The following is a 27,441-nucleotide window of genomic DNA, read 5'->3' as shown; positions in this document are numbered from 1 at the left end:
GGGCTGTTGTGAGTACAACTGCAATTTGAGAAGGAATCTGCCTAACACCTCTGAAGCTTCCTGTAAGCACCCTCCCCCAACCCCTGCAGCCAAAGTTTAGACATGCCCAGAAAGCTAGACTGAAAATGTAAACAAAGATCAGAATGAAAACAAAAAATCCCTGGGATTGTCCCTTTAAGGTATTTGGTGAGGGGAGATAAGATTGCTATAGGTGTAAAGTTATTAATGTCTATTTCCTCCTCAGGCAGAGGGATAATGTGTGACATTTTTCCAGAGAGAGGGAAAGTGGAATTCCTGAACTGACCCACTTATAAGGTGTGAAAATATGTGAAGGTTGCCAGCCTAGCCAGATAGAATTTTGTAGATAATTCTGTCATTTGTAAATATTAATATAAGCCACAGGCTTGTTCTCTTAAATGGAAGAAAATGGGTTAACATAAACCCCTACGTCACAAGATGGATTGCCAACTGGCTCATGGACAGAACCCACATAGTAAGAGCTGCGGGAGCTAGGTTTGACTCTAAACCGGTTACAAGTGGCATTCCTCAGGGTTCAGTCCCAGGACCCCCTCCTGTTTGGCATATACTTCTCAGAGGTACAGGTAAGCACAGGAGGACTATGGCTGACCAAGTTCACATACTACTGCAAACTAGGGGCTATAACTGACCCTCTGGCTGACACAGACACCCTCCAAAAGGGTCTCACTGAGACAGATACCTGGTGTCAAAACCATAGCCTCAAGCTAAATGCCAAAAAGTGCATAGTCATCCCCTTTGGAAAAAACAAAGTACCCACAAACTACCACATAGGTGGTAGCCCCCAAATATGGAAGACGTAATAAGGGATCTGGGGACCCAAGTAGATAGTAACCTCTCCTTTGATAATCATATTGGGTCATTCCACAATAAGTACAAATATGACTCTGTCATTGTCCATGTTGGTGTGAATGACCTGAGACATACCTCCCTGGACTACATGAAAAGTGACATGTAGGAGCTCTCCGATCTTGTAGCCCAGGCAGGTATGACCCTAGCCCTGAGTAGCATCCTGCCATCACCCAGAATGGCACCACAGTACAAGGACAAAATGATTGACTTTAACAATTGGCTAAGCTTCTGGTGTCATTCTAAGGGAATCCAGTATCTGTCTGCCTGGGATGACATGATCGACAGACCACGCTGCTTTGCCAGAGATGGCCTGCACCTGTCGCCCTTGGGATTCTGGATACTGGCAAAGGCTCTTGCCACCCCTATAGTGCCTTTTTTAGGCAAGGTTCAAATGACAAATTCACCACCGTAACAGGTACAAGCAAGCAAAATCTGAGGGTAATGCTACTCAATGCTAGAAGTCTAAACCTCAAAATGCACTCACTCGAGGCACTCCTTAAATTGGAGAATATTGACATCTGTGCAGTGACAGAGACCTGGTTAAAAGCTCCAGAGAGCACCCCTGCATTACCAGGCTATAATTCATACCACACCTTTCGGCCACCAAACCCGGACCGAAACACTAAAGGTGGAGGCGTGTCCATATTCATTAGGGATATCCACACCTCCAAGCTAGTTGCTCAGCATAATGTATCCAAGATTATCCAACTTCAACTAACTCTGGGCAAAACCGCAATCCAGATTGTGTCTTGCTACAGACCCCCCACCATGCCCCAGGATTCCCACTCCTCTTTTCTTGATACACTGGAAAATATTAAGGTACAACCCAACACTCTAATAATGGGTGCTTTTAACTACCATACCATTAACTGGGAAAACTACTCATGTACCAACTCTTTTGCTCAACGCTTTCTGGAAATCATCAATTCCAGCAAATTAGATCAACTTATCCCCCACCAGGAGCAGCAATATCCTAGACCTGGTCATCACCAACATGTGTAACTGGTGTTCCACACCAGCGATCAGCTCCTCGTTGGTCAGATCCGACCACAAGCTAATCACCCAAGACATCCACACCCCCCCCCCCCAATTAGGAAAACAACCATAAAAAATTTCTCCAAAGCCAACTTCATGCCTCTTAAGACAGAAGTGGCAAACTTCACAACACCCATGCAGATGGACAATAAAGGTATGACTGCTGAATCCTACACAAATGCACTTTATAAGCACTTACACGAGTGCATGGACCGTGCTATCCCTAACAGAACCAAGATGCTATCCTCCAAAAAAAGGAAGCCAATCTGGTGGTCTTCTGCCATAAAAAAAACTCTACAACAGAAGAAAGAAACTGTTGCAAAAAAAGAGTAAAATCCCAACATTGGAGGAACTCCCTGGTCAGCCTCAGTAAGAAGCTGAGATCCTCATAAAATCCTCCAAAGCTAGTTATGAAAACAAAATTGCCACTGATTCTAAAGACAACCACAAAGCATTCTATAGCTATGTCAAGAATCTCAATGGCAGCACTCAGATCTGCTCTGAGTTACAGCACAATGACACTAAATATACATAACCAACTGATATTGCCAACATCCTGGCAGATAGGTTCAGTGCTAACTTTACCCCCCTCTCACCCCCTAAAGGGCCCATCTTTATACCAGAAGAATGCAAAGTTCCTGTAATCATGGCTACACAGGTAAAAACCTCACTCTCCAAAGCCAAGAACACAGCATCCATGGTACCTGACAACATCCCAGGCTGCCTTCTACATGAACTACAGAATGAACTGGCACCCCACCTAAGTACCATGTTCAATCATAGCCTCACCTCAGGCTTTGTACCCATTGAATGGCACACCGGGACAGTTATCCCATTCCACAAAGGGGGGGGGCACAACAGACCACAGGAACTACCGCCCCATTAGCCTGACGAGCCTCGTCTGCAAGGTCATGGAACGTATCATCATGGAACTCATAAACAAAGACATTGGAGATCTCCAAACTCTGGACCCCACACAGTTTGGGTTTGTAAAAGGCACAGTAAAGAAAGAGCCAGCATACTCTGTACAGAATCACTTTTATTAAAACAAAATCATCAGACCGGTTTCGGCCGGAGTAATGTTACAGCCTTCCTCAGTGCAAAAAGAAAAAGAAATGAAATTTAATTAAACAATAAATATACTCATCTCAAGGCTGATTGGTCCATCCTAGAATTGTTCATTCAAACCAGGAGGGAACAACCCACCCAGTTTCACAATCCACTTTTTCTCTTTATTATTTAAAATGGAGTGCCATCCAATTTTGTTGGATTTATTGCCCTTTACAGTGTCAATAATCAGAAATGAAAACCTGGCAGTAGGATGTGTCAAATGATGTTTGTAAAGTGCATTGGAAGACTTTTTATTTTTTATCTTACTAATGTGTTCTGAAATTCTTATTCTGAATGGGCGAGAAGTCTGGCCAATGTAAAAGGAACCACAGGTACATTTAGCTTGATATACTAACCAATCAGTACTACAATTGGCAAAAAATTAATTTCATAAACTGAAGAACTGTTACAACTGGAAAACTGTTTGGATTTTACCACCTTATCACAGTGGATACAATGTCCACATGGATGACAGCCAACTAATGGATCCCCCATAATGGTAGTTTGTATGTATTGAGAAGACAGATCATGTCTCCTAAACCTGATAGACTTCTTTGAAGTAGTCACCAAAGCCATAGATGAGGGTAAGGTGTTTCACACAGCCTATCTAGATCTCGCCAAGGCATTTGACACCACCACCCACTCTGGAATTATAGATAAACTCAATAAACTAGGTATAAATCCCTATGTCACAAGATGGGTTGCCAACTGGCTTACTGACAGAACCCACACTGTGAAAGTAGCAGACTCCAAATCAGACTTCAGACAAGTGACAAGTGGAGTACCACAGGGTTCAGTCCTGGGTCCTCTCCTGTTTGGTATCTACTTCTCTGAAGTACAGGCTAACACAGAAGGTCTTTGGCTAACTAAATTCACAGATGACTGCAAACTAGGAGCCATAATTGAAACTCCTAATGATGTGGACATCCTACAAAAGAGCCTCACTGAGACAGATGCCTGGTGTCAAAGACATGATCTCAAGCTCACTGCCAAAAAGTGCATTGTCATCCCCTTTGGTAAAAACTCTGTACCCATGAACTACCACATAGGTGGTAGTCTACTTAACACTGAAAGTGTGATAAGAGACCTTGGGACACAGGTGGACAGTAGTCTCTCCTTTGATAATCACATCGCCACAGTGGTCAGGAAATCCTTCTGCATGGCACACCTCATCACAAAAGGTTTCTTATCCAGAAAAAAAGAGGTCATTGTTCCCCTCTACTCATCACTCATTAGACCCATTATAGAGTACAACGCCCCTTTTGGTATGTACCTCACAAGACATCTACAACAACTGGAAAGGCCGCAAAATACCTCACAAAGAGGATTGCTGGCCTCAAACAGATGCCTTACGCAGACCGTCTCAAAAAACTCCAGTTCTACTCCGTCACATATCGCCTACTGAGAGGCAATCTCTGCCTAACATACAAAGCTATGTCAAACCCAGAGCTGTTGGACATGCTCCACTTAAAGAAATCCCAATCCCTCTGAGCTACACGCTCTAGGGACCTCCCATACTCTGGAACAGACTACCTATCTATGTCAAACAGAGCTCCTCATTAGCACTCTTCAAGAAAAATCTTGATGATTGGATGGGTAATAGGAGGTTTACCCCGGGGATTGCTTCTGTGGTTCTGCTTGACAGGGGCACAGGAAAATAATTTTCTTGGGTGGCGAAAGCCAGGGTACCTTTTTGGCTAGGCTTGTATAGGCCCTAGGGTCAATAGCCTAGTCCTACCTATGAACCTATGAACCTATTGCCAGAGTGTTTAGAAAATCCTTCTATGTGGCCCACCTAATCACAAAAGGGTTTGCATCCAGATCGAAAGAGGTCATTGGGCCCCTCTATGCATCACTCATCAGATCCATGATAGAGTACAATGCCCCATTTGGGATGTACCTTACAAGACACCTGCAACAACTGGAAAGACCACAGAAGTACCTCACCAAGAGGATCACTGGCCTCAAGCAGATGCCCTGTGCAGCTCAACTGAAGAAACTCCAGCTGTACTCGGTAGCATACTGCCTACTCAGGGGTGATCTCTGCCTGACATACAAGGCCATGTCCAACCCAGAATTGATGGACATGCTCCACCTAAAGAAAACCATATCCCCTCGAGCCACATGCTCCAGTGATCTAAACCTCACCACAACAATAAATAGGACATGCTGGAGGGATAGATTCCTGTCCCAGAGACACCCCATGCTCTGGAACAAGATTCCAATCTACATTAGGCAGAGCTCCTCGTTAACCCTCTTCAAGAGAAACCTTGATGAGTGGATGGGAAACAGAAAGTTTACCCCAGGGATCACTTCAATGGCTCTGCTGGACAGAGGCACAGGGAACTAATCTAAGGGGGCAGCAAAAGCCAACACATTCCAGCTAGGCTTATAATTGCCTTCGGGCAGACAGCCTAGTACCTACCTATGAACCTACAAACTGCAAAAATGTAACAACAGTGCGCTTTGCTGTAGGAAGGCTGATAAGTCAAGCATTGTGTAATTGTTTGATCACAAAACATGGAGCCAAGACATCTGGATGAAGGAATTCTTGCTTTTGTTTTGAGGCTAGAGTTCATTGCTAGAATTTGCAAGTATAATGTCTTTTATTGCTGTAGCTTTCTGACCAGGTGCAAGATTAAAGCAATGTAAATGTAGAGTTTCTGTTAGCCTGGGAACCAGGGAGAAATGATGTAATCTGAAATGAGTCAGTGGTACTGTGTTATCAGTTTAAGGACAGAGAGACTCAGAGCATTTTGTATTTGTCTTGAGGTCATCCAGCATCACCAGCACTCTGCCTATGCTCTATATGTAAGTTTATTTTAGAACTGTGTTTTCTCTTAGATATAGCTAGGAAATAGGAAGATTAGATTTTTTTCTGTATTGATGTCAGAACTTTTCTACTGTATTATTTTAAGTATTTCTCTGTGATCTCTGAACTCTTGACAAGCACTGTGTAGTAAGAAGTATTGTCTTGTGTTTTTATTATTTATTATTAAATATTTTTAAACCTTACAAGTGTGGCTGTTTTGTGTAGAGATAATTTAAGCTCTAAAGTACATTGCATGTATATAGTGATACTGTCCAAGTCACTCCAATAAGCTTTGATGTTCAGTCACACTTGCCATTTGGATAATAATATTTCACAGTAATAATTGGACCCCCTTTGATAAGGGCCTTATTAGTAGCTGATATTAGTGGTTGATGGCAAGTGATTTCTACCGTATAGTCTGGGTAAAAGGGGCACAGCTGGAGAACCTGTGCCAGCCTTCCCCAGGAGTGTATATGCGGTTGTATATAACTTTTATCTCAAAGTGTGTGCATGTCAGCTACTTGGAGAGGGACACGAAGCACTGATTGGACAGAGAGGATGCTGGAGGTTTTAGCTTGACCACTAGGCTGAGATCTGGACCCTAGAGCTGTGCCAGTGGGGAGTCTTATTGGTGATCTGGAGAGAAAGGGAGAAACCAGACCCAGGGTGGCTGTGATCTCTGTGTGCTCATAAGAGAAATTGTACTTTACTCTGTGTGTATTTGTTGTCCTCCCCTATGTGGTCACCCCTCACTGTTGTTAGTGGTGAGGACTGAGGCTCCTTAATTGCTGGGCTAGTGTACGGGCATTACATAAGGATTGAGACAGGATAGGCAATGCTACTGGTTGCTATTTTTAGGTAATTGCTTGAAAGATCATCAGCTGAAGAAGAGCATGGTTTAAGTTTGTTTAAAAATAGTTTTATATAGGATGTGGGCACATGTTTGAAGGTTATAGTGGATGTGGTGATATATGGCTGTTGGGCAGTGAAGGGATTAGATGTTGAGAAATCCTTGGTTAGAGATGGAATTCTACCTATAAAATAAGAGTTGAACTGTATTGTAGTTTTGAGTGGTGAGCTATTAGGACAAAGATTTGGACTGAATTTTTGGCTGGGATGTAAGATTTCATTAATGGATATTCTAAGGTTTTTTAGGGTTTTGTTTAGTATTATTCTGAAAGTTATTATAGTATAGTTTTTGTCTTCATTTATTTGCTTTTTAGTACAATTGTGAAGCATTCTGATGTTTTCAAGACATTGAGATATTTTTGCCATTCTATCCATGCTTTTTCTCTGTTCTTCATTAGCATTCTACTCTTTTTGGATAGCCAAATTAATGAAAAATTGAAGTGGCTGGCATGGCTATTTGATTATGCTATGGTTAATAACTATGATGTCCCCAAGAATGTATAACAGTTATTATTTCCAAAGAGAAATTATTTAAATTACCTGTTGCTATGTTCAACAGTGTAGCTCAAATATTAAGTAATAAAGATATTGGAAAGCCAATGGCTGGCAGACACATTAGTGTAAGATGGATGATTTGGAAAATTGCACTGACTTACAAGTTGCCGAATTTTGCATTAAATATTAAGTCATATTTTTGAGAGATGGTATGTGGTTGTTCCCCTATTTGGCTTAGGGGTATGACGGGGGAGTAGGGGATATGATAATTTGGAGATGACTGAACATAATAATCCTGTTTTTATAATATGTTAAAGTGACTAATGAGTGTTCTCTGGATAAGACATATTAAGAAGATTAGCCATGTCATTCTTGTTATAGCTGGAAATCAGATGTCTTTTAACAAGTAGTTGACATACAATAACTATCGGGTCTATATCAGTTCATCGAAATGTCTGAAGTTCGAACACCGAGACCGAGAAAAAAATCGCTGTTCCAAGAAACACACACGCAACACAAACATACCAAAACAACATCGATCCATACACATACACTCAAAATCCTACATCTAACCCTACACTAAACACATGCACTACTACCTATCCACTTACCTTAACCTAACACCTAACCCTAAGCTCTGTCACTATCGCACACCCACCTCACCCGCACCCTAACCCTAATCCAAGCATCCACACAATCACACACTTACCTGAACCCAACCCGTAACTTCCCACCACAGTCCTGATACTTGTGAAGCCACAGAAACGGCCCACCGAATTCTTTCTCTGGGAAAGAATTCAATGGGCCACGGCTTTGTAATTACCAGTCTTCAAACTTTGCAGTTCAACCATCTGGTATTCGATATTCAGCCATTTCGACGGACTGACATAAACCCTAACTATCTACTACTTTTATTTTCCACAGCATTAAAAAGAAAAAGGAGTTGATTTATAGTTATGAAGAGAATCAGATAGATACCCAAGTGGTTTCTTCTGAATTATTAATAGTTTGCCTTCTTTTGGTATTATGCAACAGACTAAACAAATAAGTCCATAATATAAGGAACTTACTGTGTTTAAATGTAACTGGGGAGATGAAAGGTGTCCTAGTGTAAGGTTGGCAGAGGACAACAGGCCAGGGACCACATTCCCTGTTAACAAGAGTAAGTATAACACTGATTATAGTGACTGGGTTGTGTCTATTGGTGACAGTGAATTATGAATCTCTGCTGTTTAATAGTTAGGCATAGTAATGAGCTTTTATAAGTACATTTAACTTGTGTTATTTGTGTCAGAGATAACCATGTTGTAAATATTGTTTGATAAAGTGCATTAGATAGCTCTTAAAACAGGAGGTATGTCAAGGGTCTTTGGCTAAGTTTGCACGTAACTGAAAATTAGGAGCTATCATAGACTCCACCACTCCACAACACCAATATCTTGCAAGAAGATCTACCACAGACAAATGACTGGTGCCAAAGTCATGGCTTAAAACTAAATGCCAAGAAATGCACTATATTACCTTTGGGCAATTTGGCTACTCAGGGAAATTATGCCATTGAAAAGATACCCCTAAGAGTTGACCTGGTAGTTAGGGATCTGGCAACATTTGTAGACAGTAACATTGTCTTTGACCAAACATATAGCGAAGGTAGCAAGAAAATCATTCTATGTCACCCAACTTGTAAGTAAGGGCATTGTCTCCAGGTCCAGGAAAGTCACTGTGGCACTTTGCTAAGCCGTCATCGACCCATCATTAAGTATAATGTCCCCTTTGACATGTATCTGACCAGACATATGCAATAACTGATACACCCACAAAAGTGTCTTAACAATAGAATCCAGGACATAAACACATTGTCCTATACAGACTGCTTTAAAGTCCTATCTCTGTCCTTGACCTGCTACAGACTATTGAGAGATGATCTATGACTGGCATACAAGGCATTCTTGGATTCAGCCCTGATGGACCTTTTGCACATTTGCAAGATGAACAGTGTCAGAAATGCTAGAATTAAGAATATAAATTTTGCTTGCAAGATAAATAGGATATGTTGGAAAGACATATATGTGTCTCAAAGGTTCCCTGATCTCTGAAATACGCTTCCCATCCATGTGAAGTGAAGTGCCTCCCTAACACTATTCAAGCATAACCTTGTCAGTGGGATGGGAAATTAGAAATTCCCCCTGGATCTAGCCCCCATGTCTCTGATGGACAGAGGCAGACAGTAAATTATGTCCAAACTAACATGCCCCCTCCATATAATCTTTAGCAATGTCCTAACTAACATACCCCTTCTAATATAAATGCCCAAGATGCAAAATTCAAATTTGGGTTGAGCATTTAGGTTTATAAAGGGTCTAGTGGTCATTGGACTAGTATACATCTATGAACATACTGAGAGTAGGGAAAGCTAGATGACACAATATACATTTCTCTTCACAAAAAGATGAGGACTGCAACACTGTTCTGTATTCATGAAAGGAAAGCTTGGGTACAACTTTATTTCCTGCATGATCTCAAAATGTAAAAATGTATACATACTCAGCTTCTCAATTTTCTTATCCAAGAAAACCTTCTGACACCTACCCAGCATGATTTCCATCCAAACCATAGTACCACTACAGCCCTTTTATTTTTCACTCATACAATAGCTGAAGCTCAGGATAATAAAAAAAAACATGTCTCATGTCTATTCTTAGACCTTTCAAAAGCCTTCGACATGACATCCCATTCTAAACTCCTAAGCAAATTAGTCAACCTCAGTCTCTCAGCTTCCACTCTTGAATGGTTCTCCATCTATCTCTCAAACAGACTGCAATCTATCAGATGGCATTCCTCCTGCTCCCCCTTCATACCCATACATACAGGTCTTCCCCAGGGCTCCATCCTGGGACCCCTGCTACTCAACATCTTTACTAGCAATCTCTATACATCTTGCTATCACTACACTTTTATTCAGTATGCTGATGATTCTACACTCATCTCTTCTGAAAGTATCTCTCAACTACCCACTCTTACCCAAAACTCTTTTCTGTCTATAGAAAGATGGCTCACTGAAAATCAGCTCATTTTAAATCCTAAAAAGACTAAACTTTTACTATTTCTCCCTAAATCACTTTCACATCTCAAGGCTACCCTTACCATGTCATCAAAAAATAAAACCATCATTAATGTTGAATCCCACACAAAGCTCCTTGGTATGATAACAGATGATCAATTAAAATTTGACCTCTATGTCCAACAACCCATTAAAAAAAAACAAAAATTGGGACTCTTCTATAGGAGCAAAAAATTCCTAACTCTAGAATCTAGACTGTCCTTAGCTCAAGCTTACCTATTTCCAAGCCTTCTCGATGCTGCCCCAGTTCTTACAAACCTTTAGTTTTCCTTAATTACTAAGCTAGAGCATGTATACAATAAAATCACAAAATTTGCTGCAAACCTACCACATTCCTCTCACCACTGCATGGCACTAAATAACCTACAGTGGCTTAAATTCCCCTATCATCTTCAACTTTCACAACTCAGCATAACTCACCTCTTACTCAACAAACAGTCTTTAGTTTGCCCCTCCATAGCCAGTATTGTATCTTACTATACCCCTATGTGACTACTACGTAGCACAAACCAACTTCTTTTTCAAATATACAAACCCAATAAAACTATTTGGAAAGTATTATACAAATATTCAGTATCTCATAGGTTCATAGGTAGGTACTAGGCTATTGGCCCTAGGGCCTATATAAGCCTAGCCAAAAAGGTACCCTGGCTTTTGCCACCCAAGAAAATAATTTTTTCAAAATTGGAACAAACTCCCATTCAACATAAGAAGCATTACTCATTTCAATATTTTCAAAAAAGAGCTAAAAAAATGTTAGCTAAATCGTGGATATGCCCTTGTCATGACCCCATTTAAGCCCTTCCCTCTCCCTTCTACTACCTATTTCCTCCCCTACAACTTCTGCCTGCTAACTGTTTTAGGAGGTTAAGGCTTAAGCAGCTATACCCCCTATTTTGCATGTAACAAGAACATGTATGAAGATATTTCCCATGTGTAAGTCTATTGTGTCTACCATGGTTATGTTTATAATTTGTTTTTGGGATTGCTCAGATTTGTAAACTGTTATATATTGCCATTGTTTGGTTTTTGTATCTTTGTGTATTTTTACTTTGCTTATTTTCATAAAATTGTATAAGTATCTGGAGCTTTTCTCCTCCAGTCTCCTCTGAAAATGGGCTTTAGCTCAGTAGGACCTACCCAGTTAACAAATGTCAAATAAAAATAAATAAATCTCCCTTGCTCATCATTGCACATGGGTACCACAACAGCATTTTTCAATAGGTTTATATGGTGTTCTGCATGTTCTGCATTCACAAGTGTCAGCAGTGATGAACAAGATATTAAGGGAAGCACATGGTTGGCATCAGCAGGGAGAGATGGCACTTCAGCAATGATGACTACATAGTCAGAAGTCACAGGCCTGGAACACAGTACCATTGTCTGTCTCATTGAAGATTGGGGAGGCCCCTTCCAGAGAAGAGACACCTACAACTATTGAGAAATCTGTGGCTGTACAGGAGAAGCATTCTGCATCTCCAGAAGGAGTGACATCTCCTATAGCTGCAAACATTACAGGTTCCTCATGTCAAGGCAGGCAGGATTACATGCCTGCACTGTTTTTTATGTCAGCATGCTTAGCACAGACCTTAACCTATGACAGAGCCATATGCAACAGCATCCAAGCTACCACTTGGGACTACTTGGGAAAATTAACACATTTACGAGTGTACTAAGCACAGTTTACCACATTATGTTCCACATCAGAGCTTATGAATATGTTGCATGACATTAGAGAGGATGCTGTCTAGCAACATTGAGAGCTCGCTGTGGGCAGAGAGTCCTGCTATTAGCAGTCTGATAAGGATATGCATTTCTGTCATCATGGGAGACCGCCTTTCCTGAAATATGTATAATTCCTTATGTCATGTGAAATGGCCAGTGTAGGACACATCACAGGAGCTTTGCGGGAAGCAGGCAACACATCACAGTCACAGAATATCAGTGTGTCTATCCCTATGGCATGCACTGGCACCCACTTTGAGTAACGTGGTCCAAGCCATTGTCATCTCCCCACACCATCAAAGAAAAGCTGTATGGATACCTGCTACCACCCCATCCTCACTCATCTCAGGATGTAACAGGCCCTGTCATCATTGGTGATTTCCTACCCCATAGTCTGATCTAGTCCTTTCTGTCACACACAGTGATGTGATTCCTTATGTATGTCTTCTGTCCCAGGTAGTATGTGTTGACAGTCATACTATATTATGCTCCCACCTGTGCTAATGATGACAGGCATGAATCTCAATACCCACCATCATAGGATCACAGGAGTAACAAGACAACTGAGCCACAAAGCCATTTCTGCCTTGCCTGTACTGACCCTTAGGTCCTGCCTCTGTTTTCAAGGAGGGCTAAGCTAGTTCAGTCATACCAGTGATGAATTTATGAACACCCATACAGTTGTTCAATTCCTTTTTAAAAGCAGACAGTGTGTCACTCTGCTTAATTTTTTCCAGAGAAGGGGTAGGCACTGAGTGGCAGACTTATCCTTTCTCCTTGTTTTATTTATTTGTTGGAGTACATTTAGATCTGACCCTAATGTTAGCTGAACTGTTTGATTTACTGAGGTGTAAGAATTCTTGGACTACTGAATCCTTTATAGTCGTATAAGTAAGGCATAGAGCACCCCTAAGAAATCTATAAGAAATGGAGAATAGGGATAACGCCTCCGGCCTTTCTTGGTTTGTTCAGATATTTTAAACCAATGTTTTAATTTAATTACAAACTTCTAGGGTCTTTCCAATTGTTTCATACATCCCAAAGAGGGTGTTGTTATACTCAGTGATGGATCTAACCAATATGGAGTACAAGGAGGTGAAAACATCTTTTGATCAGAAACAGATACCTTTTGCTATGAACTGTGTTAGTTAAAAGGATTTTCTAATCATTGTTGCACTATGATGATCAAAGTGAGGGTGCTGTCCATCCATTTTCCAAAGTCTCTCATGACCTTTTCATTTTGAAGTGTTGTGTTATCTATACTATAAACCAGAGATGGGTGGGGGGGGGGCCTTACTAAATGTTACAATGCTGCACATTCTGAGACTAAGTTTGAGACCATTTTTGTGCACCAGCGATTGATGGGTCTATATTACTTAAGTGAAAAACCCTATTCCTGAATACCTAAATGTCAACACCTATACCGCGAACCGTGAAAATCCCGAGCACATTAAACCACAAAAAAAAATATCGAACTGTCATAGTTGTCCAACCCCACCACCTGCTACATACTACCTACCCACAGAAAATAAATAAACCACACACATACACTAACCAAACCCTACTTCTAACCTAAGGTAAAGCACCAAAACCCTACCTCTAACCCTACCCTAAACCCCAAATACACAACTAACTATGCACTATCCTTAACTCCTCCCTAACTCTAAGGTTGGTAACTACCGCACACGTCCCCTACACACATACACCCAAACAAAATAAATAATCCACATACATACATTTAACAAAACCCTACCTCCAACACTACACTAAACCCCACATATACAACTATCTATGCACTATCCTTAACCCCTCCATAATCCTAAGGTCCGTAACTACCGCACACTTCCCCTACAGCCAAACAAAATAAACAATACACATACATACACTTAAAATAACCCTACTTCTAACACTACACTAAACCTTACATACATTACCTATCTATACACTTACCTTAACCCAAATCGTAACACAAAAGTCCTATCTATCGCACACTTACCTTACGGAGCTATAGCACAGACGGGCCAACCAAAACAATTCGACATTTCGGAATTCGCGGTTTTGTATGTTTGGGATTTCCATACTTCGCGCAATACGTGTCAACGTCTTCGCATTCGGTCATACGGTTTTTCGCGTTCGTAATATAGACCCCAATTGACAAGTGTAATCGCCTGTTGGAGTGTCTGCATATTAGAGGGGGACTTGATAATGACTCCCAGTTTACAATTATCGTTAAACATTGTTAATCATTTATCCTTGTTTGATAAATGGAGATCAGAGAAGTAAATACCAAATAACAGAGGTCCCAGTACAGATGCCTGAAGAACTCCATGGGTAATCTTCATGCCCTTGGGAGATGCACCCCCTACTTTTATTGTGTCAGTTCTGTCTCCAGGTTAGCTGGCTCTCTATCTAACCACACATAGGTCAGTTTGAAGCTCCTTCAGTTTGTTTACTGCAGTTGTTTCTGGTATGGTATAAAATGCTTTGGCAAGGCCATGGTACACTGTGTGGACAGCTTGCCCACAGTCTACAGCTTGAGAAACCTTCCCACAAAAGTGATTCATTAGACAGAATATACCCTTGACAAAGCCAGACTGCTGGGGGTTAAGTCTGATAAGATTTTTGATATCATAGTTAATTACATCAGTAGTGATATGTTCCATGTCTTTGCATTTAAAATTTGTTAAGCTGATGGGTCTGTAATTCCTAGGGACAGTGGTAGGGCCAAATTTGTGCAGTGGTGTCACAGCAGCTGTTTACCATTTCTGTGGGACAAAGCCATTTGCCAAGCTCAGTTTGAAGAGGTAGAGAAGTTGATCTGCTAGTGCTGTAGTGCAATTAATTAAGCAACTGTGTATGTTGTCAGGCCCCATGGATAAGATAGTCTTCATTTTGGAGAATGTCTTCAGTACATGTTCATTCATGATTGTTGGTGGCATCATCTGTAGGTGGACTTGGAATGGATGTCTCTGGAGTGAAGTTGGCACTAAACTTGTTTGCCAGTCTGTTGACAAAATCCACTTGATCAGAGTAGGTAGTACCATTATGAATAAGCTTGGATCAGTGCTAGACATTATTTTGTATTTATTTTTTAACATAAATAAGATTTGTAGTCATTTTTGGATTATATAGCTAGTCTGAGTCCATGGGATGACTTTGTTTTTCTTATATCCTTTTTTAGTTTCTTGTCTAATTGTTTGATGTCCCTTTAAATCAAAGAGCATTCACCAAAACCACTTTCACCAGTGGTGAAGTTTTCATTTTTCTCCATTGTTTTGGGATCTCAGATTGGGTATATATACATTTAAAAGGTGAGGGGGAGTGTTCTCTCACATAAGGGGTGCAAGGGGCATGCTCCCCTGTAATCAAAATTTCTTCTGAGGGTTGGCAAAAGTGGTTTCTGTGAAAATTATTCAATTTTTATATGTCAAACCATGTTCAGTTCATCAGCATGCCTCCAATATGTCATTGTCTGATCATCTTGTTTGTGGAAGATCATGTTGAATAGCATGGCACAGATGTCATCCAGCTTACTGGTTGTGTTAATTGAATGTTGCAATACCCCACTAGATTTATCAAGGCACTGGAAGTGTACCTTGAGCATACCAAAGAAGTGTTCAATAACATTCTAAACCTTAGCAGTGTTAAGCAATTTCAGGGTGGTAGATAGGTGGATAGGGATCACTAGCCAGTGCTCCAGTGGTATTTAGTATCATTTGCTCATACAATGAAAATAAATTTTGGGAGGGGGTTAGGGGGCATATGCACGGTTTATCAATCCACCTTTATTTTCTTCAATGAGCCTGTACTTACTAACCAGATGATACATATAATTATGCACCAAGTACAGGAATTATGTGCATTGTCAGGGCGGAGCATGCAAACATCCTAGATAACCCCCTGTACATTGCATAATACACAGCAGTTAAGGGAATGGTGCCCTTACTGCTGATATACCTATCTGAGTGAGATCTACTGGAACCTTTATTTCAACATGGGCAAAACCCATGGCACACATTAACTAAAGGAGGTGTGAGATGTTAAAGAAACCACAGATAGAGGAGACTGTTTCCTCTGCAGTCATTGGGAACCAGATATGCTGTTCAACAGGCAGAAATATTATGTTAAGGAGCTTTTTAAATTTTGGAGAAGCAGATACATGGAATATAATTAATGTGTCCCCATTTGGTTGATGAAAGGTCCCTGTAGCTAGAATAGTTAGTGTCATAATACCTTGGAATGCACAGAAATGGGCACAGCCCGCATTCCCCTGGACACTAGATTCAGCATGATAGTGTTACGTATTTGCACGACTCTTTGTAATATCCCAGTCTACCCAAAGTTAGTCAATGATCTATTGGCCAATTAAACAATAAAAAATCAGCATATGTCTTAACTGCTGTTATTGTTAAAGTTGGTGTCATGCACAGTTTCACCAGAACCAGCTGCTATAATCACAGGTAAGTGGTGCTGTACATAGGCTTGTGAATACACAACTCTGAATTACAGCACTGCTTTGAGTCTGCTCATTTGCATTGCCATTTACTTGTGCAGCTTCATGAGTCTCTTTCTGTAACCATTTGCCTGCAATGATTACTGAGAACCACACTGTACATTTTTGCATCTTGGTTGTGTGAATCACTCCCACATTGTGTGATGATATGAACTGTATAAACTTTCACTGTGTAGTACAAAATTTACTTGTGAATACTGCCTGCCATCTTTACTTGCCTCACATAATTTATAAGGTCAGACAACAGAGAAAACACACAGAGGAATGACTTTGATGTACAATTCAGTTGGGTACATACGCATCTTTTGTATTATTCCATAGTCTAAAGGTTCATAAGTATTTCTAATCATATTACTTTTTTTCTTTTCATATTTAAGTTGCTATATTCTGAGAATGTTATATGGCCGGTTGTTTAGAAGTACATCTGGAGTCTGTACTTTCACTGGATGCAGTTATATGATGAGCATGTGCACTAGATTAATGAAGCAGATACGTTTCACTTATAACAAGTAAATGAATATATGAAGTGGAGTGGATCCTGAGGACATACAGTACCAGCATAGTGTTGTACTGGATCTTGCATACAACAGCAGTTAAGCTGATGAATTTCAGAGTGACCTGACCATATGCTACTACCAATATTTGCCAGTACAAATTTCTGAACTGCATTACACAAGTAAACATAAATGTTCATATTCTTAATAAAATAAATTAATACAATCAAATATAAGTGTTTAAATATAAACTTGTTATTTAAGGAATCCTTTGAAAGTACACTCTCTGTTCAGAGTGGTTTTCTGAAAGTTATGTATTGTTCCGTCTGGAGACACTTGTCTATGAAGTGACAAAGGAGAGACCTCATCTCAGGGAAGAGTTGGGGAAAAAATTAAGGTCTGATTTTCCCAAGAACACTATATGAGCACCACCCTATGCCCAAAGAGGTGTTAAAAGATGACCTGTGATAAACAATGGGATTCACGGACACCTTTTCACACTTCTTAAGGTAACCTAGTACAGACTCTTTGGTGATGGTTACTTAGTGCATGCAGGCTGACACTGTGTGGAAGTAGCGTAACTATAAGGTATGCCAAGAAAAACAACAGTGTGCTGTTTTTGAGGTTAAACAATGGATAAACTTGCTTTGACAGTAGAAAGTGTCTATAGAATTAAAATGTGTGACTGTGGAGAGCTACGTACAGCAACAGCACAAACACTGTTACACAAAATTTAGCATGTAATATTTCAAGTTCTTTGTGCCTCTGTCATTTTTTTTTATTTTGGCATTGCCCTGATTCCTTGTGCTAAGAAGTTGAAATCTATCATTCTTGGACATTATTCACTGTGTTAGGTAGGGCAGACTTATTTTTATAGGCAAAGAGCTCTATGTATTACGTGAGCATGCATGCTTAATTCACAGATACTCTGACTGACTGGTAAACACGTTTAGTCAACTTTATGTTATGGAAAAGTCTTATTGCAAAGTTCTGTGTTACCAAAAGATGTGAATTGTGTAACTGGGTAAAACACAATAGAAATTAAGTTTATTTTCTGCAATGACCCCTGTGATGCCCGTGCCCTGGCCCAGCAATCAAGGAGCCTCAATCCTCACCATTAACACCAGAGAGCGCATCTCATATATGAGGAAGGGATAACAAATGCACACAGTAAAGTGCAATTTCCCTTAAGAGCACACAGAAGTCACAGTCAGTCCGGAGCTGATCGCTCCCTTGCTCTCCAGGTCCCCAATTCCCCACTGGCACAGCTATAGGGTCCAGATCTCAGCCAGCTGGGTAAGCTAAAATCTCTAGCACCCTCTCTGTCCAACCAGTGCTTCATGTTCCTGCCCAAGTAGCTGACACACACACACTTTGAGATAAGTTTATACATCCACACAGACACTCCTGGGAAAGGTTGGCACAGGTTCTCCAGCTGTGCCCCTTTTACCCAGACTGTATGGTAGAAATCCCTGCCACCACCCAGCTAATAAATATCAGCTACTCAAAGGCCCTTAAAAGGGTGTCCAATTATTACTGTGCAATATTATTATCCAATTGGTAGTATGAGTAAACAGTCAAGGTTTATTAGAGTGACTCGGTACAGGATCCTTATATACATGCAATGTACTCTTAGAGCGTAACTTATCTCTACACAAACCAGCCACAGTTAAAAGGTTTTAAAATATTTAATAATAAATAATAAAAACACAAGACAATACTTTCTACTATACAGTGATAGTCAAGAGCTCAGAGATCACACAGAAATACTTAAAATAATTCAGTAGTACAGTTCTGACATCACAGAAAAACACTTAGTCTAATCTTTCTAGTTTCTAGCTAATTTTACAAGAAAACACAAGTCTAAGATAACTTACATAGTTGGATGGTCAAGACAAAAATGTTTAATGCCTTCTGATTCTCTCTTCAGTCCTGATTCCCATTACATCTTTTTTTTACACTTCCCTGGTGTTCCCGGGCTAACAGATACTACATAATTGTTATCTTGCACCTGCAGGAATCTACAGCCATAAAAGAACTTCCACATGTAAACTCTAGTAATTATTCCTTAAGTTAAAGCAATAGGTAGGATGCTTCAGTCCAGACTCATCGACTCCAAATTCTAACTTCAAAGGGATGGACATGAAATAATTTTAACTTCAAAGGACAAACAGGAAATGATTGACTTAGCTTTCTTTACAGCAGAGGGCAATGTTGCTACATTGTTTTAAGTTCAACATTTCACAGCATATTCTTTCATTTAAGAAAACAAGCTTGTAGTTCAACATTTCACAGTATTTTCTTTCAATTAAGAAAACAAGTTTGTAGTTCAGCTTTCATATTTACAAATGATAGAATTATCTGCACAATTCTATCTGGCTAGGCTGGCAGCCTTCACAACCGCAGAGAGCACAATGAAGAACATTGCATTACAAACGAATGGTTCTATGGTTAAATATGAAAATGATTATATTGCCCACCAGCTTTACAAGATGTGATGCTACTGCACTTTTCTCAGGTGGGGGCATTATAAAAACAAATGATCCAGTGCATACATTAAGCTCATTTATTTATTAAAGTGGTGGCAGGTGAATGGACTGATGCAGTGGGCTACATCTGAGAGAATAAAGTAGTATTTTTGAATAATAGGATACAGCTGATGATACATGCCTTTTTCAATGAAGGAAACAGAACAAGGCACAATTATTTGAACTGTAGTTATGAGACTTTTAACTGAGACGGCTTAACCCCTCAATGTTTATTTGTAGCAAGAAGTGAGCGTAACTCACTTTTGCATTCCAGAATGTAAGCTATGCAAATGAGTTCTGTCTGCATCATGCAAGTTAACATTGCTGACTGTTCCTCTTAAGAATGCATCATTCATTAGAGAAGATTACAGAGAGTACCATAAACTTCAAAGAGGAGGAAAATAAAAGAAGGGAAGCAACAGGTCCCCGAGGGTAGGAAGCTTCATTGCTTGGATGAGTTAGTTGTAAGAATCTAGAATAAGAAGGGTGGAAAAGTTAAACTCTATGCCAGCTGCTCTGACTGGGGGACTAGGAAAGGAATCCTTAGGTTCATGGGAGCATCTACATGGGGTAGGAATGTTGCTATTGTTGCAATTAAAAATAAATTACTTGGTTGAACAAGTTTTAAAGCTAGAATACTGTCCACCTCTAAGAACTAAATTTCTCTTCAGGAAACCAGCATATTCCTTAAGGTATGGTCAGGATGAGTCCCCAAACCAAGACCACTGCAAGGACAGCAGGTGCACTGGCTCAAAAAGCAAAACCAAAAAACACTAACAGCCAGCACTCAACTGGAGCAAATATCTTTTTAATGTACAAAAACAGACTGATTTCGGCCCACAGGCCTTTTTCAATGTAAAACACATCAGTACATATCACATCTTATATATCCAAACATGATGCAATAATTAAATCCCATTAAAGAATTATTACAAATGTTCATTAAGAACAGGTGGAAACAATCCCCCCAATTTCACTATCCAGGACTTTTCCTTTTTGTTTAAAACATTATGCCAACCACTTTTCATTGATCTGTGTCCCAACACTCTAATCAATAATAATAAATTTGAAAACAGCTGTCTTATGTATGATAGTATGTTTATATAAAGCATTAGCCAGATATGTATTTCTAATGCTACTTAAATGTTCTGAAATTTGCAATTTTAATGGTCTGGAGGTTTGACCTATATAAAAAGCTGTGCAAGAGCAGACTGCCAGATATAAAGCCCAATCACTGTTACAATTGCCAAACATTCTAATAGGAAAAAACCCTAGATGTGTTCTTACTTGATAATTCGTTGGTGGAACAAATTAATTTACAAAAAGAACAATGGCCACAAGGGTAACAACCAACCACTTGTGTACCATCTATGGTAGTTTGCAGAGAATTTATTTAGGGTAAGAAGTGTTTATAGTGGCTAAAGTAACTATTTAATCTAATAGCTCGTACAGCCTATCATCTGTTAATAGAATGTTCCAGTGTTGTTGTATCATATCTAAAATTCCATAAGTGTTTCTACCCTTAGTAGTCGTGAATCTGATTTTGTTGCCTGAGCAAGGGCCATGATTTTTATATTTCAAAAGTTCACTTCTTGGAAATGATCCTACCTCCCAACTAGTCTGCTTAACTTGTGACAATGGGTAATCCCATTCAACAACACGGCCTATGAGATCATTATCAAAATGTATATAATCTTCAGTATTGGAACATATCCTGTGTATTCTCATAAACTGTGATTTAGGTATATTGGCTGTAATATGTTTAGGATGACAACTGGAGGCGTGGAGTAACGTATTTGAATGGTGGGGTTTTCTATATAATGTACTGGACAAAGTTCCATCAGCTAATTTAGACACAGTAACATCATATTTTACTGTAAATCTGATGCTCCACTTATTTTCATTCAAATATTGGAAGAATTCCTGTAAATATACAGCGTCCGACTTCCACACCATCCTGCAATCATCCAAAAATCAACACCAAATATCAATTTCTCCAAGAAAAATATCATGATGTATGTCATATATTAATATCTGTTCCAAATACCCCATAAAGTGGTCAGCATAAATGGGCGTGAACGATGCACCTATCGCTATACCTCTCAATTGCATAAAACACTTAGTGTTGAAGGGTTATAGATAGCACATGCTCCGTTAAGCATAACAAAAATGTATTGAAGCCAGGGCTGTATAAGGACATCCTATTTAACCAATATTCCAAAGCACACAAACCTGCCCAGTGAGGGATACTAGTATATAAAGACATAATGTCTAATGTACAGTAGTAGCCAATTTGGCTGTAACTGGGCATCAAAAATAATATTCAGAAATTCAGTAGTGTCCTTTATCCTAGATCTCACCCCTGATAACAATGGCTTTAAATAAACAGTAAGAAAGGCAGACAGAGGTTCAGTTAAGGAGCCCTTACCAGAGATTATAGGTCTACTCAGGGGCTGCTGCATGTCCATGTGAATTTTAAGGAAAAGGTAAAAATATTGAGAAGATGGATTTTTATCCTTTAGATGAAACATAGTACATTTGTCAATGATACCCTTACTAACAGCAGATTCTAGAAACATATCAATTTCTTTTTTGAAATCAGAAGTGGGATTATGAGGCATACAGGCATATAATCTATTATCATGCAACTGATTATTTGCTTCTGAAACATATAAAGCTTTATCCATAATAACAGTTGCTTCACCTTTATCAGCTCGAACTATGACTATATTTTTGTTATTTTTCAGCTGTGTTAAAGAATTCATTTCTTCACTATATAGATTTAAAGGAGAAATATATTGTTGACTATTTAAACCAAAATGTAACTCCTTAATTACACATCTTTGAAATACTTTTACATTCTTATTCATAGGTGGAATAAAAGTTGATTTATTAAACTTAAAGCCACTGTTTTCACCACCAGATTCCCCATTCTGAAAATATAATTTCAAATTAAGTAGTCTGCAAAATGCATATAAATCTTCCACAAAGACATCCTCTTAGACAAAAAACCCTGGAATAAAGTTAAGGCTCTTGCTCAGTAACAAATTTTCAGACTCAGACAAAACCACTGAAGAAATGTTAATCACATTACTTGAGGGCACTACCTGGGTTTCACAAAGTTCAGCATGGCCTCCAGAGATCCATCGATCCCTATGTTTGGACCCATGTTTCCTACCCCCCACCTTCTTTTCCTAAAGGTAAAGGGGCTATATCAGAATTCAATGGCAAACTGTCCTGTACCCTCATACATGACGTTTTGGTAGCTGGTGGCATTTGCTGCCTATCTACCTCTGTATCCGTATATGAAGAATCTTCCCCTGAAGTATCACTCATACATTTCTTCAAGATAGATTTATTTATTTTTCTTTTTTGCCAGTGTACATAATTTTTTTCTGAGCAAATCTAACATTTTTTACCTTGTTTGCCATTTTTAATAAACTCAAAGGGCTTACCTAAATGGTAGTCCCTTGAATCTCAATTACATTTTCCTATTTTTCTCTCTTTTAGATTTTGTTCATAGAGATGTAATTCTTCTCTAAGCTTATTGAAACATTCTTTATAAATAACAGAGCCCTCAAAAGATTTGGCTTTCTCACATGTTTGAGCAACTTCTGGTATATATAAATCTATTTTTCATTCATAAAAATCATGTAAGGTTCTAACAAACTGCAAATAAGTTTTCTGCTGGATATCAGCCCAAGATGACAATAACATATCATCTGGTTGACCAACCAAAGGTTTAATACGCACTCTTAGGCCCCTAGGAGTAATCCATTTTTCTAAATAGGCCTTAAAAAGTCTTTAAGTGCCATACAGAAGATCTTACATTTTTCATATGTTTAGTAAGCTGGTCAAACAAAGAAGTACATGTTTGGTCAGGATTATTTATTATCTGACTACCCATTGCATTTGTATTACCCATCCCAAAAACCAGGATGTCTTCTTTATCTGCTGACAACCCCTTTAGAATGGCAGTTAAATCCATAATTGAAAAGCTGACTATAAATTCTTTTAAGTTAATAACACACAAAATTATCAACTGCACATAAATGAAAGTCCTATTCTACACAAGAACAGTGTGATAACTACCAACCAAATGACAACTGTTAATAAAGTCCCTACTATTAAAACATAAAGGAACTTATAGACACAAACTTTCTTTGACTTTCATGTGTAATTAACATGCCCTATAACAATAAATTTCAGCACATATCAAACTATAATTATAGTGCACATATTTAACAAAACATTGTCCAGAGAAATAGTTGCATATATAACAAGGCTACTCAAATTTCAAAAGACATTAATTTATCAAATGAAAAACTTTTAAAGTTCATGTCCATATTATTAAAAAGTCCATTGAGCTTATAATTAAAGCTGACAGGATGGTATTCACCTCTTCCGTTCACTCATTAACAGCATCCGAAGAACCAACGGTATTCACCTCTTATGGCCTTCCTAAAGTTTGCCCAACAGTCTCGAAAAAGCTGTAGTTTGTGGTGCATATATTCAAAAAGCACCCCCTTTTCATGACATGAACCATTGTTTTAGCATTCATATTCCCCCTATAAAAGGAGAAAAAAAGTACTAAAAAAATAAATTCAAAAGAGACCCTTTTCTCCAATGAACAAACAAATACTCTGGACACAATCTCTGTATTATGCCCACAAAAATATTTCCTTAAAACCCCACATAAGTGTTTTGGAAATATTTCAATGATAATGCGATGAAAACATTTTTTATGATCTTGTTAAGGTCAGCTACTGAAATGAGGACTTTGCATATTTGTTGTAAAAAACGCCACAAAATGATCATATTGTAAAGAAATATGCAATGCCCAGCTCTTCTGGTTCGACTCGCAGATCATAAAAATAGTGTCAGGAACAAACAAAAATAGCCCAAACAGTCATAGAACCCCACAGACTTCACAATACGTCAGATAAATATACCAGTATTTGCCCAAATGAAGGAAAAACATCCCGGACCTAAAAATATATAACCTACTTATGTCTGCTCAAAAATTGACTGCCTTTCATAACCAAACGTTACGAAATAAATCCTTCCATAATGAATGACACAAGCATGACCAATGAAAGTCTGAAATACACAAGAAGCTCCAACTCCACTTACAGATCTTCCATAAATGAAAACTGGTTGATCATTCAAAATAACTTTAACAGCAAATTATTCATAAAACCCCATCTGAATACAGACGTAGATGCTCCAGCAAATGCCACCAGCAGACTGCAATGAAGGAATTCCCCAAACCAAGACCTCTGCAAGGACGGCAGGTGCACAGGCTCAAAAAGCAAAACCAAAAAACACTAACAGCCAGCACTCAACTGGAGCAAATATCTTTTTAATGTACAAAAACGGACCAATTTCAGCCCACAGGCCTTTTTCAATGCAAAACACATCAGTACATATCACATCTTACATTAAATCCCATTAAACAATTATTACAAATGTTTATTAAGACCATGTGGAATCAACCCCCCCAATTTCACTATCCAGGACTTTTCCTTTTTGCTTAAAACATTATGCAAATCACTTTTCATTGATCTGTGTCCCAACACTCTATCAATAATAATACATTTGAAAACAGCTGTCTTATGTATGATAGTATGTTTATATAAAGCATTAGCCAGATACTTATTTCTAATGCTACTTAAATGTTCTGAAATTTGCAATTTTAATGGTCTGGAGGTTTGACCTATATAAAAAGCTGTGCAAGAGCAGACTGCCAGATATAAAGCCCAATCACTGTTACAATTGTCAAACATTATAATAGGAAAAAACCCTAGATGTTTTCTTACTTGAGAATTCCTTGGTGGTACAATGCATTACAAACAAATGGTTCTATGGTTAAATATGATTATGATTATATTGCCCACCAGCTTTACAAGATGTGATGCTACTGCACTTTTCTCAGGTGGGGGCATTATAAAGACAAATGATCCAGTGCATACATTAAGCACATTTATTTATTAAACTGGTGGCAGGTGAATGGACTGATGCAGTGGACTACATCTGAAAAAATAAAGTAGCATTTTTGAATAATAGGATACAGCTGATGATACATGCATTTTTCAATGAAGGAAACAGAACAAGGCAAAATTATTTGAACTGTAGTTATGAGACTTTTAACTGAGATGGCTTAAATCTTCAATGATTATTTGTAGCAAGACGTGAGCGTAACTCACTTTTGCATTCCAGAATGTAAGATATTTAAATGAGTTCTGCTTGCATCATGCAAGTTAACATTGCTGACTGTTCCTCTTAAGAATGCATCATTCATTAGAGAAGATTACAGAGAGTACCATAAACTTCACAGAGGAGGAAAACAAAAGAAGGGAAGCAACAGGTCCCAGAGGGTAGGAAGCTTCTTTGCTTGGATGAGTTAGTTGTAAGAATCTAAAATAAGAAGGGTGGAACAGTTAAACTCTATGCCAGCTGTTCTGACTGGGGGAATAGGAATTGAATCCTTAGGTTCATAGGAGCATCTACATGGGGTAGGAATTTTGCTATTATTGCAATTAAAAAGAAATTACTTGGTTGGACAAGTTTTAAAGCTAGAATACTGTCCATCTTTAAGAACCAAATTTCTCTTCAGAAAACAAGCATATTCCTTAAGGTATGGTCAGGATGATGACATCATGTTGGCCTAATTTCAAATTTACAGTAGTGGAAAAGGTTTTCTCGCATCTTAGACTTAGAACCATCTCCCCAAAGAAATTAAAACACTGTCTATATTACAAGCATTTTAAACAAAATCACTATGTAGTTACATTAGCAATGAAACCAAATGCAATTGCTTCAGGGACAGTGGTTGACAGACTACCAGAATCAGGTAGCATATGATGGTCCTATAACAAATCTTCTGATTAGTGCAGTGCTCAGGAAGAATTATTTTCTGTGTATCATATGCATAGATTTTTCTTGCAATTTAACTCAGTTGTACCATGCAAGTGTTGTTGCTGGTGTTGCCTTTGTTATTGTATTTATTTAAATATATTTGCTGGCATTGTTTCTGTTTTCTGATCTGTTCCGAAACTGGATTCCCCTATTCCTGTGGTGTTCTAAAAGCTGGTAAACTGATCTAATAGCTTTTGTGCTATCTGATTGTTTCAAGGCTTGCTGATTTAAAAATAGTCACTGTAAATTCCTGCATACCATTTAGAATCTCCTTGTGTTCTGACTAAAGAGTGGTTCTCAAACAAACTGATACATATATTTTTTGGCACTTCAAATTTTCAGAGTTCTACACTGTCTTAATTTTTGCTTGATTGAATTATATATATTTGCTGGCATTGTTTCTGTTTTCTGATCCGTTCTGAAACTGGTTGTCTCCCTTCAACCCACTCACCCTATTCCTGAGGTGTTGTTATAGTTGATGGCTTTGCAGTTGCCCACCCCTACTTTAAATTTGATCTACACTCCTCCCAGCCTAGTGTTCATTCTACCTAATACAGACAGAACATTTGAGAAGACTAACCCACTTAGGTTCTTTACCTTGACTTTATCCTCTGCTCCTCCTTTCTCCCTTTGCAAAAAAAAATCTCATTGTGTTGTGCCTGAGTGTGCTTCTCAGCTGATAAGTATATTTTCTGGCACTTTTTAACTGTTCAGAGCTGAATAAAACAAGTGAATTCAGTTTAGAATACATTTTGAATAAATTGCATTTATTTAAACTGTATTTGCTTTAATACTGCTGCATACTCAAGTGTGCTAGCTTGCACTGCACTTTCAATTGTTTTTAGTGCTATTTTAGCTGCTTCTGAAAAAAAAATCTAAACTTGTTTCCTGCC

This window comes from Protopterus annectens, chromosome 1.part1 (assembly GCF_019279795.1).
Source record: "Protopterus annectens isolate FY-2018-M chromosome 1.part1, PAN1.0, whole genome shotgun sequence".
NCBI classification, from domain to species: domain Eukaryota; kingdom Metazoa; phylum Chordata; order Ceratodontiformes; family Protopteridae; genus Protopterus; species Protopterus annectens.
Note: the sequence above shows the minus strand (reverse complement) of the source record.